The sequence below is a fragment of the Ursus americanus genome, chromosome 34 (assembly GCF_024610735.1).
Source record: "Ursus americanus isolate L20-20 chromosome 34, mUrsAme1.1.p, whole genome shotgun sequence".
NCBI classification, from domain to species: Eukaryota; Metazoa; Chordata; class Mammalia; order Carnivora; family Ursidae; genus Ursus; species Ursus americanus.
In genome coordinates, this window is record NC_142160.1 from 12,003,367 (window position 1) to 12,014,615 (window position 11,249).

The following is an 11,249-nucleotide window of genomic DNA, read 5'->3' on the forward strand; positions in this document are numbered from 1 at the left end:
ACCCTCCATCTGGTAACTGGAGGGAGAGGAGAACTTCAGGAATGGAGAGCAAGAAGAGAGGGCAGAAGTACTCCAAATAGTAGCCCTCCAGGCAGTACCCAGCCTCGTCCTTCTCAAATGCAAACTGCCCCTCCTTCAGCCAAGCAGATACATTGAGGTGCAAGTTTCATTAGGATGAAATCTTTCTCAGGAGGCACCTTGGTTCCTCAGGCAAATAAAACTCTTCGTGAGCCAACCCCAACAGCTGACCGGGCCATGTCTGAATACATACATACATGCATGTATATAAAATACAGACATGCTAAATAAATGCAATAAAGCTATGTATTATATAATATACAATGCTATATTTACACACATCTTAGGATTTAACGCTGCAGATGGATACATGTACACACAAAGAAGCATGTGTCTACACACACTTTTGCCACATATAACAGAACAACTTTCCCCAAGCCTTTAAGTTCAAAGTCAAGAAACACAAGGAAGGGGCTGTTTCCATACTTCTGCTGTGCTCAGGGTTAGTTAGCTCTTCGAATCACGCCTCTCTTCCAACTGGGGATTTGAATTCCTTAGAAAGACAGTATATGGAGGGCAGGAAGTTAAGGACCCCGGTCCTTCTTCTGACCCTACCACTGGCTATGTGACCTGGAGACAAGGCTTTGCTGCCTGGGTTTCACCGCAGTTAGTAGGGCAGAGGCTGCAGTGTCAGCCCTCTAGCTCCTGCTGTAGGTGTAGACTCTGGTCGGTGGCCAGAGGAAGGTATGACGGGAGAGAGAAGGTGAGGGTTGAAGAGACAGGGTAGCCCTCATCCCCCGGAGAGTGGCATAGTATGCAGCTGGGAAAGGATCGGGATCCAGACATTTCAGCTGCATGCACTGCTTATCTCATCCATTGTTGCAAGAATGATATAGATGACTTTAAAAGAAAGGTATTTATAGGTGTCACAGTGCTGGGCACTTGATTGGGTGACGTGAGGACCACAGTGGCGGACCAGCAATGGACCGTTCGCCGTTGCTTGCCAACAACTCTGGGGAAACGGCTGCCTGTGAGTGGGACCAGCCAGACGCTACGGAACGTGATAAACTGGAAAATGCTATCTCAACCTTTCTATTTAAGTCGTCAAGTATTCACCAGCCACATTCCTTCAGGAGAGCCCCCATACGATTCATGTTTGGTTCTCTCACCTGACGTCTCCCACCAAAGGTATGATAAATACGTACTGAATGTATTGGCCCACGTTATTTATAAAACCCTTTGCTTGCATTGTGGTTAGGTAGGTAGGGACATATTTAGAGAAGCTTTTGCGCTCGCTACAACCCCGGGCTAGAAACGACTCGAGATGCTTAATCTGGTTTTCTTAAGTATTTACCTTGGTCCCTGTATTTTTGGTTTTCTAGTTCCTCCTCACTCAAGTACTTCCCCTCCCCTCCCCAACACCCACCTGCAGGCTGTCACCTGCTTTGGGGGCCTCAGAGATCAGCTCATGAGAGTTTGCCCTGAAGCACACACAGTGATTTCTGCACTAGATACTGACTTTTTGGTATTTCCTGTTGGAGCTCTGTCTGGGTGGAGTTCCCGTTGGAAGTGCCAGAGTTTTCCTGTTTGTGCAGTTGACTTTCAAAACCTTAAATAAACTCTGTTGTGATGTGTTCAGAATCATAATAACTCAAGAGCTATTTATTAAGCACCTACTAGGAGCCCGGCACTGTTCAAGGGGCTGGATGGACGGTGGTGACCTCGGCAGACACCACGTTCAGAGAGCTCTCGGTCAGGTCCGGGACACTGATTAGTAAACAGGCATTTGCCCTACACGTGGTAAGGGCCATGAAGGATAAAGTCCAGAGTGCTGGGATGAGAGGTGGGGTGCAAATAGCAGGGGCAGCGAACCCAGGCTCAGGCCCGGCAGGACCTGGGAGGTGCGGGTGTGCCAGCAGAGAGCCAAATCCAGCCAAACTGCACCCAAAATACGAGAAACTAAATCTCGTAGGATGTGTTCTCATTTCTCTGCAAGTCGATGACTCCCCTTCATTTGCAAGAAACTTTTCCGAGCCTTTTTTCCTAACCTGAGTATCTCAACTCCCCCCCTGCGTCTGCTGCAAGGTAACACAGAGGCAGCAAGTCTCCTGAAGTCAGAGGCACCGGCCCAGACAGCCTGCTGGAGGGCAGGCCTGAGCCTGGGCGAAACGTTGCATTTCCTGCTCGGAAAGAGCAGGGAGAGGTGGGGTCAGGCGGGCAAAAGTGAAGGGCTCCCAAGCTTCCAACAATTCAGGTCTTTACAGGGACCTTCATTATTTCCTGTGAAGTGAATTTTAGGCATGTCCAGCCTGCCCACCGCTAGTCAAACACCAGATATTCCAGAGCCACTGGATATAAATGACTTGTGTATTTTCTCTTTGTAGAGTCTCCAGGCCATTGTTCCCCTCCATTCGTGCAAACAATAAAGACCAACTTCTTGCCAAAATTAAAAAAAAAAAAAAATAGGGTGTGAGATGGAAAACAATACAAAGGATTCTGTGTGTCGGGCCAGACGGAGGTCCCTGTGATTAGTCTTGGATCTACTTTTGATCTCTTGGTCAGGCAATGAAATGCCTATTTAATTTTAAAATAATTTTTTAAAGGTGTGATTTACATGCAATAAAACACACCCATTTTAAGTAGATCGTTCTGCGAGTTCTGACAAATGTTTGCATGGGTGCCACTATCTCCACAACCAAGACAGGGAACGTGTATAACCCCCAAAGCTCCCTTAGGGCTTTCTGCAGTTACCCCAGCCCCAGGCAACCACTGACCCACTTTCTGTCACCAGAGATTAATTTGGCCTGTTTCAGAATTTCCAATAAATGGAATCACACCATAGTAGTCTTTTGTGTCTAGCTATTTCACTTCAAAATGCTGAGTTTTGAAGGAGCCAACAAATGTTCAAGGTACCACTCAGTAAGAGGAGCAAATCGAGGAGGTCCCTCTGGTCTAAAAATTCTATCAGCTTGCCCAGGAAGTATAGACTTGAGGACTGCGTCAGGTTGGTCCAGATAACATTTAAGCAGCAGCCAGACCCATGATTTTCTGAGCTGCAGGAGCCCAGGAGGACGGACAGTGAAGAAGCCTCGCTGAGTGACAGGACGCATTAGAGAGGATGACAGGGCTATTTGTTCCGTTCCGTTATGAGCTCAGCAAAACGTACAATCCTGGGAAATATAAATATATATTGCTGTATTTATATGTGCGTTTGCCTCAGGAGACCCGGCAGGGAGTGGCGGGTGGCAGAGGGGTTCCTGCAGGACTGGAGTGGGCAGAGATTACCAGGTAAAGTGTAGGCCATGTCAGTTGTGTAGCTGATAAATAAGAATTACAATGAGAGCTAATATTTACTGAGGCACCTGGCATTGTGCACCATTCCTTATACTCACTGTATCCTATGAGGCCAACACTTTAGTCTCTGCCCGTGTCCATCACGTCCCTTATCATATTTCTTTTTTTTTTTTTTAAGGATTTTATTTATTTATTTGACAGAGAGAGAGAGAGAGGACAAGCAGGGGGAGCAGCAGAGGGAGAGGGAGAAGCAGGTTCCCCGCTGAGCAGGGAGCTTGATGCGGGGCTCGATCCCAGGACCCTGAGATCATGACCCGAGCCAAAGGTAGACGCTTAACTGACTGAGCCACCCAGGCGCCCCCCTCACCCACATTCCTGCACACTTATTGCTGTAAGCTGTGTGCCCCCAGCAGCCAGCACGATGGTGGCTCCGTGTTGGGGGATGGCCCTTGAGCTACTGGAACTCTTTGCATCCCAGCCTGGAGAGAAGTCCCTGGTACTTACGGGTAACGAAACAGGGCAGGGGACAAGCACTCCAGATCCCCGTGTCACCTACCTTATCTTCAGTTCTCTGGCCCATGCATTTTTGCTTGACTCAGCATTGCTTGGCCTCCTTTCCTTCCCCGTTCCTTTTTCTCAACTTTTTTTTTTTTTTTTTAGAGAGGGAGAGAGGTCAGCAAGGGCAGAGAGGGAGGAAGAGAGAGAGAATCACAGGCAAGCTCCATGCCCAGCACGGAGGAGCCGGTCTCTGGGCTCGATCGCACAACCCTGAGCTCATGACCTGAGCCAAGAGAGGGAAGAGTCCAACACTCAAGTGACTGAGCCACCCAGGCGCCCCTACCCCTCAACTTCTGGAGCAGTGGTTCCTGGGGCCGCTTCCTAGTAAATCATGTTCACATGAGTCCTCCTCCCAGGGTCTGGGGACCCCAAACTTAGACAAAGCACTGTTACTACAGTCGTTTTACAAATAAGGAAACTGAGACTCTCTCTCTCTCTCTCTCTCTCTCTCGCACACACACACCCCTAGCTAGATCGTACTCATCCTTCAGACAAAAACCTGAGCTTCACTTTCTTAGGCAGCCTTCCCTGACTCCACATCCACGGGAAGTTCCCTGCTTTCCTTTGTGCCACTCATCTCCAGCTCTCAGTTTACAATGATCTGTTGGATTATTCCACCGATGACCATCTCCCCTGTGAGACTGCAGGCTCCAGGAGGTCAGGAGGCTCTCGCCTGTATCCCCAGCACCCTAGCAGAGTTTCTAGAACACAGTGATTGCTCAATAAATTTTTACTGAAAGAATGATTTGAGGTTCCTTTAACAGGTGCTCACTGGCCTTCCAGATACTTCTCAGCCTCTGCCTGGGCCCGAAGTACATAATGTATAACCCCCCCAGGGGTGACACAAGGCCTCCCACCCACTTCTGTTCTTCTGGGTATTTAGGGCAAGGTGACATCACTTTGCTCCGGGGGACCAAAACTTAGCATCAACTGTGGAGCTGAATCCAGACGTGAGCCTGGAAGGCTGGGTAAAATTTGAATGGATTATTAGCAGGAAATTTGAATACTATTTTAATGAAATATGATGCCATCTAAGTACATACACTTTGTGAACTAAGTACACATTCTTGGATCCCTGTCCTTCTCGTCAAAAGCACACTTAGTCCCGAGTTCTCATTAGGAAGCTGATAAGCTTCCTTTTTCCTTCTACTGCAGCAATGATGATTCCCCAGCTATCTAGAATTTACAAACTGCTTTGGAAGCATCTGTGGAGAAAGGTGCCATATGAATGTATGAGATTATTGAAATAAATGCTGATTTAGAGATTTCCCAGGTGGATAGTGAAAATATACCCAGGCACACACATAAGCTCATATCCCACACTCAGGGTACTTTCTGCTCTGATCAGCGGGGATAAATTTTCCTACTTGACAGTTGACTGTAAATCAAGAAGTGTGTTTTAATAGTCACCAGCTTTCTGCTGCTGTGTGCTGCTGTCTCAGGCAATCCTTCACCTCCTGGGACACAGGACCTGAAGGATCTTGGCACTTCTCACCACTGCACACGGAGAGGTAGTGCTTAGCAGCAAGGTAAACGTTGGCATACTGTATGTGAGGGGTGAATATAAATAAGTCAGGATAGCCTTAGAAAAGTTCACCTCTGAATCTACCATTTTTCTTAGCAATAGGTAGTAGAATAAGAAATCATGAGTTTCCCAGGTTTTTACCAACTCAAAATACTTTTGTGACATAAAAGCTGGAAAGTATTTGACAGTCGATAAATGCTGAGTAAATAATTTTGAGGGTAAACACATGCCCTTATTTCCACAAACCCTGATTATTGGACTAGATTACTGAACTTGCTCCTTTTGACTTTATCCCTCATAATCCTGCCGATCAATGTTTGCTTGGAGGAGCTCAAATAAACCAGGCTCTTCCATACCCCAGTACCTTTGCACGTGCTACCTTTTGTGCCTGGAATGGAATGCTTCCCATTAATCAGGGTGGGCTGGGGACACTTTCTGTTATTTCAATACCCAGTTCCAGGAAACCTTTCATTTCCTTTATGAAGCTTTTCTTGACACATTCTCCCACTCCTAGAACTGCCACTTTATCCCGCACAAATGCACATATCTATTTAACACAAACATGACTGGGCTCTCTTGGGAAGTTCCTGCTCACACCCTGTACACCTTGAGGCCAAAATCAATACCTCAATGCTACCCAGTTGTCTCCTTGTGACCTCTCAAGCCTCTTCCCAAAGCATTTTCAGTAACATGTATTTTACTGAAATGTAAAATATCAAGGGAGCTAAGTAGAGGGCTTACATTGAACACCATATGGCCAAACTTCATAAACTTCATAAAATCGCCCCCATTCCAAAAGCCCTTTCTCTCATTACAGCAGCAGGCTTCTCTCTGCTGTCTCCATTCTCCACTCTCCTCTGACCTCCTCCCACCTGGATGCCTCACTGTCACCCCAATTCCATTTAGCACTTCAGCCCTTTCAACCCTTTCTCCTTCATAAAGGAGAAATCCTCAAAATCTTTCCCATCCTTGAAGTTTTAGAGCCTTTCATCGAACAAACTATCTCTTCAAAGATCCCTCTTAAAAGGCAAGTGTAACAAAACCAAATACATTTCTTCTCTTTTTGCTAAAGACTGGAACACCTTGAGGGTAGGAATCAAGCCTATACACCTTTGTGTCTCCGATGCAAAATATTTAAAATATTTGTGAAATGAAAGGATAAAATAATATAGCCAGAGATTAAAATCCCTAAAGTTCCACTGTGACCATAGCTTTCTTCTGCTCAAACACCTTTCATACCTTCTCCACTCTTGCTCTGCCAACTGCCACTTCTCCCTGACTCTAGCACTCTGCTTGGCTATGACGGGCCCTCTTCCCTCAAGGCCACCGTGCATAACCTTGCCTTCAGGTGTTCATTTGGGTCGTCTCTCCAGGTCTGGAATAACCTACATCACTCATGAGAGTGGACGGTGGTGGGGTACCATCACCCCCATTGAAGGCCAAGGTGGGTGCAATTGGTCTGGTCTTATAGATCCATTCAAGTCCTTGCAACTCTTCAAGGTTCAATGCCCAGCCTACCTCCAGATATGTCACTGAGGTCTCCGGTCCAGACAAAATTCACTCTCTTGAGTCCTCAGGTTTTAAGCCTCAAATGCAGCCACTCTGATAGCACTGAACTGTCCAGACTTACATTACTGCGGAGTTGAGAGTATGAGGTTTTGAGATCATTCCTCTTCCCAAAACATGGTCGTGATTAGACCTATTGACTGAAATTTTCAGGTCTTTTGCCCATTTCCAGACTTGGGCTAGGCTGGTGCTTATCTTACCCCCTGAAGTTATGTGGTTATGTGTACCCCTTTAATTTGCTTTGCCCAATGAAAGGCAAGCAGAACTGACATGAGCCCCTTTGGGGAAGCAGCTTTCAGAGGAAGAAGCATTAAGAGTTGGTGAGTGATTGATCATGCTGTCTTTCCCCCTGGCAGTGTGAGAGGTATCTGGGGGATTGTTCACCAGTCTGGGTTCTTGAGTAAGGGCCCAGCTGATTCACAGTGGGCATGCGGTGTAAGCAAGCAGTCAACCCTGGTTGTGTTATACCGGCTCGATTCAGAGGTTATTTGAGTAATTAATAACATACATAAAGCGTTCTGATAGCACAACCTATCCTATCCAGACAGACTGTAAGTTCCTGGCAGTCAGCACCCATGCACAACTGACCTTTCTATCCCCCAGAGAACATAGCACAATGGCTCCCTGGACATACGATAACTTTTACTGATTGAGTGTATTTACTGAGATAAGGTAAATATAGGAGACTGGAGAGTAGGACCTGGTGTCAGGACTTCAACCTGAGACTTTGGCCTCTGGAAATCCTAAATAAACGTACTAGATGAATCCAACAGTATTCTAATATGATCTTTGCATGCAAGGAGGCAGAAGAGCATAATGATGGAAACCTGGGCTCTCACACTGGATCGGCCTGGGTTTAAAGGCAAACTCTGCCAGGTACTTGGCTGCCTGACTGTGGGCCCATTATTTCAGCTGTTTGAGTCCAGAATAACATCACAACCTACTATATAGGATTATTGTGGTGATTAAATGAGAGAACGTATGTAAAGAGCCTGGCACATAATGAATGGGGCAACCAACGTCATTCTCTTAGGCTCTCCTCCCATCAAATGTGTGTGGGTTGTATGAAATCTTGCTTAATTCTCTGGGAACTACTTCCCTTCATTTACTCCCTCTGAGATCTTGGTCACTTGCCTAGTCCTTGAATTTATTTAGCTTGGTCTACCTCAGATCCCTGGGGTTTTGCTTTTACTGCCCCATGCACACTCTGGTATTCTGAGAAATTCCATCTGCAACTGGCTGGAGTTGGCAGTAGCCCTTGGCAAAGGAGTTCAATGGGGGGTGTCGGGGGGGGGAGCATTTTTGCGACCTGCTATCTGTTGCCAAAATTTTAAACAGGCCCTCGACGTGGTGGGTATAGTCAGGGAGGTGATCTTCATGGAGCAGAAAGAATCAAGGATGCCATGGTGACCAGTTCCAAGGAAGCCCTACCTTGGCCTGGGCCCTGGCTCTTGTAGCAGAAGATTCTTCTATTGAACCCTGGGATCCTATCAGTGATGGTGGCAGGGATGTCCGTGAATTTATCAATGACTGACTCCTTCCTAGGTTGGGGCTTGGTATGGTGCCTGAGGGCCTGTGTCTTCTTGAACTCCCAGTCTAGTGAGCCTTGTGTTTTCAGGTTCGTACATCGTCCCTGACTGAGTCCTTGAGGCTACCTCTGTCGTGTCCATCCCCCTACCCCGCCTCCCCGTGAGGCAGCCACCGTGAGGTGGCATGTCCAACCACTCCAAAGGTGCTTGTGTAACTTGTTTTTCAAAGTCTTGGCAGGAGCTCTAGTGCTGAAGTGAGAAAGGCTATTTACATTCTAGAAGAGCAGTCCCGAGCAATGTCTTGCATCAGGGCTGTTCCCAACCGATCCCTGCTCCCTAGCAGCTTTCTCTCTGGGATGGCTTGGGACCTAGAAGGAAGGAGCCTGAGCATGAAAAAGGTAGGCTCTGAGGAAGCCTTCATCAAGCCCCATGGCTCTGCCGCTGTCCTGTGTAAACTGCCCTCCCCTGAAAGGCGAGGAAGCATCTTGAGAACAAGGTTTTGTTGCCCCGTGTTTGGTGCAGTGGCTCACACCGAGCACAGTGCTGCGTGCACCTGCTCCGCAGACATACGCTAAGTCAATAATGGTGCAAATGGGTGGGCAAGAAAACATTTGAGAGGACACACTGGTGGAAGTTCTTAACTGACACCCTAGTTAACAGCTTTCTCTGAACGGTACTTCCTTTACTAATAACAATCGTTACTATTTATTATCTAGTCGATGCCCTACGAAGGCATATATGATTTCCTTAAATTCTACAACAGTCAATAGTTCTACAAAATAGGTAGTCCTTGTTCCAGTTAATAACCGAGGAGGGGACACAGACTCATGGGCACAAAGTATGGGGATCTTGCCTGAGGTTTACAGACCGTAAACCAGGATTCAAAGCCTCCGGCCAATATTGAAGCCCCTGCTTTTCCACTTTCCATTTCTCCACACTGCCCCTCACCCCTGCTGGCCTAGGCCTCCTGCAACAGCACGAAAGAGGGACCTCCAGGGGGGCCCCTCTCCCCTCTCTCCCCAGGCAGCACCGCCACTCCCCTGCTGTGGGCAGCTCTGCATTCTTGCTGTCATTCCTTCCTCCAGCAAATGGGTTTGAATTTAGCATGAAAAGCACACTGGGGAAGCAGCCCCATTCCAGACGTCTGCACTTAATCCTGAGGAACACCCACCCATATTCAGGCCTTCTGGTACCTCTCCAGTCTCCAGACCCTCCCCCTCAAACATCCTTCCCACCTTCGCAGTGTAGACACACACAACTTCCCTCTTTTCTTCCTCTTCTGATTGGCTTCAAGACTAGGTTTTCCTTTCACTAGAAAATCCTGCTACAGCTATTATCCTATGGACAGTCCCTGGCACCATACACGCACCAATTTGATATTTACTGAATTGCATGCTAACTTCCAGATGAAAGAAGAAAAAACGGGGATCCAGAAGAAAATGAAAAGGCTTAGGGGGTGGGGGAGGGGGTGCAGCAGCCAACTCTTCCTCTTTGCCCGCCTCGGTACAGATGCAGAGGGGCGATTCAGAGTTAATGCTGTCTTTTGATTACTGTAACATCCGAACAGGCAGAAAAGCTCCCACCAAAGCCAGAGCAGACGTGAACACGCAGGGGCTTGTTTCCTTGGAAAAATTTCAGCTGTAATTACTCTTCCCCCAAAGAAATATCCATACAACTTCCTTGACCTGCTGGGGTGAAGAAGTAACAATTGGGTAGAGAAGCATTTCTGTGGCCTCCGGCTCCCGGGCGGGCGGGTGTGAGCGAGCGCGCGGGAGCCTGCGGTGCGCATGTGCGTGCGGCTGCACCTCCGGGGACCGGCCGCGGGGCGCCTTTGACAGCCGCTCTATTCAAACGCTGGGGCCGTGGGTTGGCGGCGCGGTGCCTGCCGCCGCCGCGGCTGAGATCATGCTGTTGATTTTGTTTTACAGAGAGCAGCCCAGCCTGTTGTGCAGAGTACAGAATGTTCTCTTCTGTGAACTGAGCTTGAACTTCTCCAACCCACTTTGTCTGAGGAATCACACAGACACAGAGGGGAAAAGGCAGTGAAGATAACCCCCAAATTGTTGAAATCGTTGTGTTCTCTCTCGTTTTGGCCCAGATCGGTTGCTTTTCACTACGGGTAATGAAAAATCCCAAGCATTACAGTTCTTGGAAGAACAAAATGCCTGTGATGTCCTTTGTCTAAGTCAGGGCACAGGCTTCAACTTTGGAAATTTAACAAGTCTGTCACTCTCTTTCCTTGATTTTTTTCCTTTTTTCCCTTATTTTCTTTCTTCCTTTTTTCTCCCTTCTTTCTTCTGCCCCTCTCTTTCCCTCCTCCCCTCCCCCCTTTTAACCATCTCTCTCTGTTTTTCTTTCTTCCCTTTAAGGCATTAAAGGGACAAGGACAACAAAAGCCATTTTCCTATAAGGGAAAGAAAGGCTCCCAGTGCCTGTGACTTCTCTTTCAGTTGTTCAGGCTATCATGATTGTACAAATAGTGTTCCCCATTTGGTTGTATGTCCTGAGAGAATTGACAGCGAAGGCTTTGGGTTGATGGCCTTCATTAAATCACCTACTTGAGAAGCTCCAATGCTTGGTTAAAGCAGCTTGAAATTCCTTTTTGAAAACAATCTTTGTCTAGTTGTAGGGCCCAGTCTCCAGTTTGGAGGCACTCTGATAAACAGTTTAGGGGGTCTGCTTGGAGGCTCTGAGTGTGAGACCTCTATAGGACAGGCAGCAGGAGTTTTCCAACTTACTATCATTTTTAATAGCAGTGG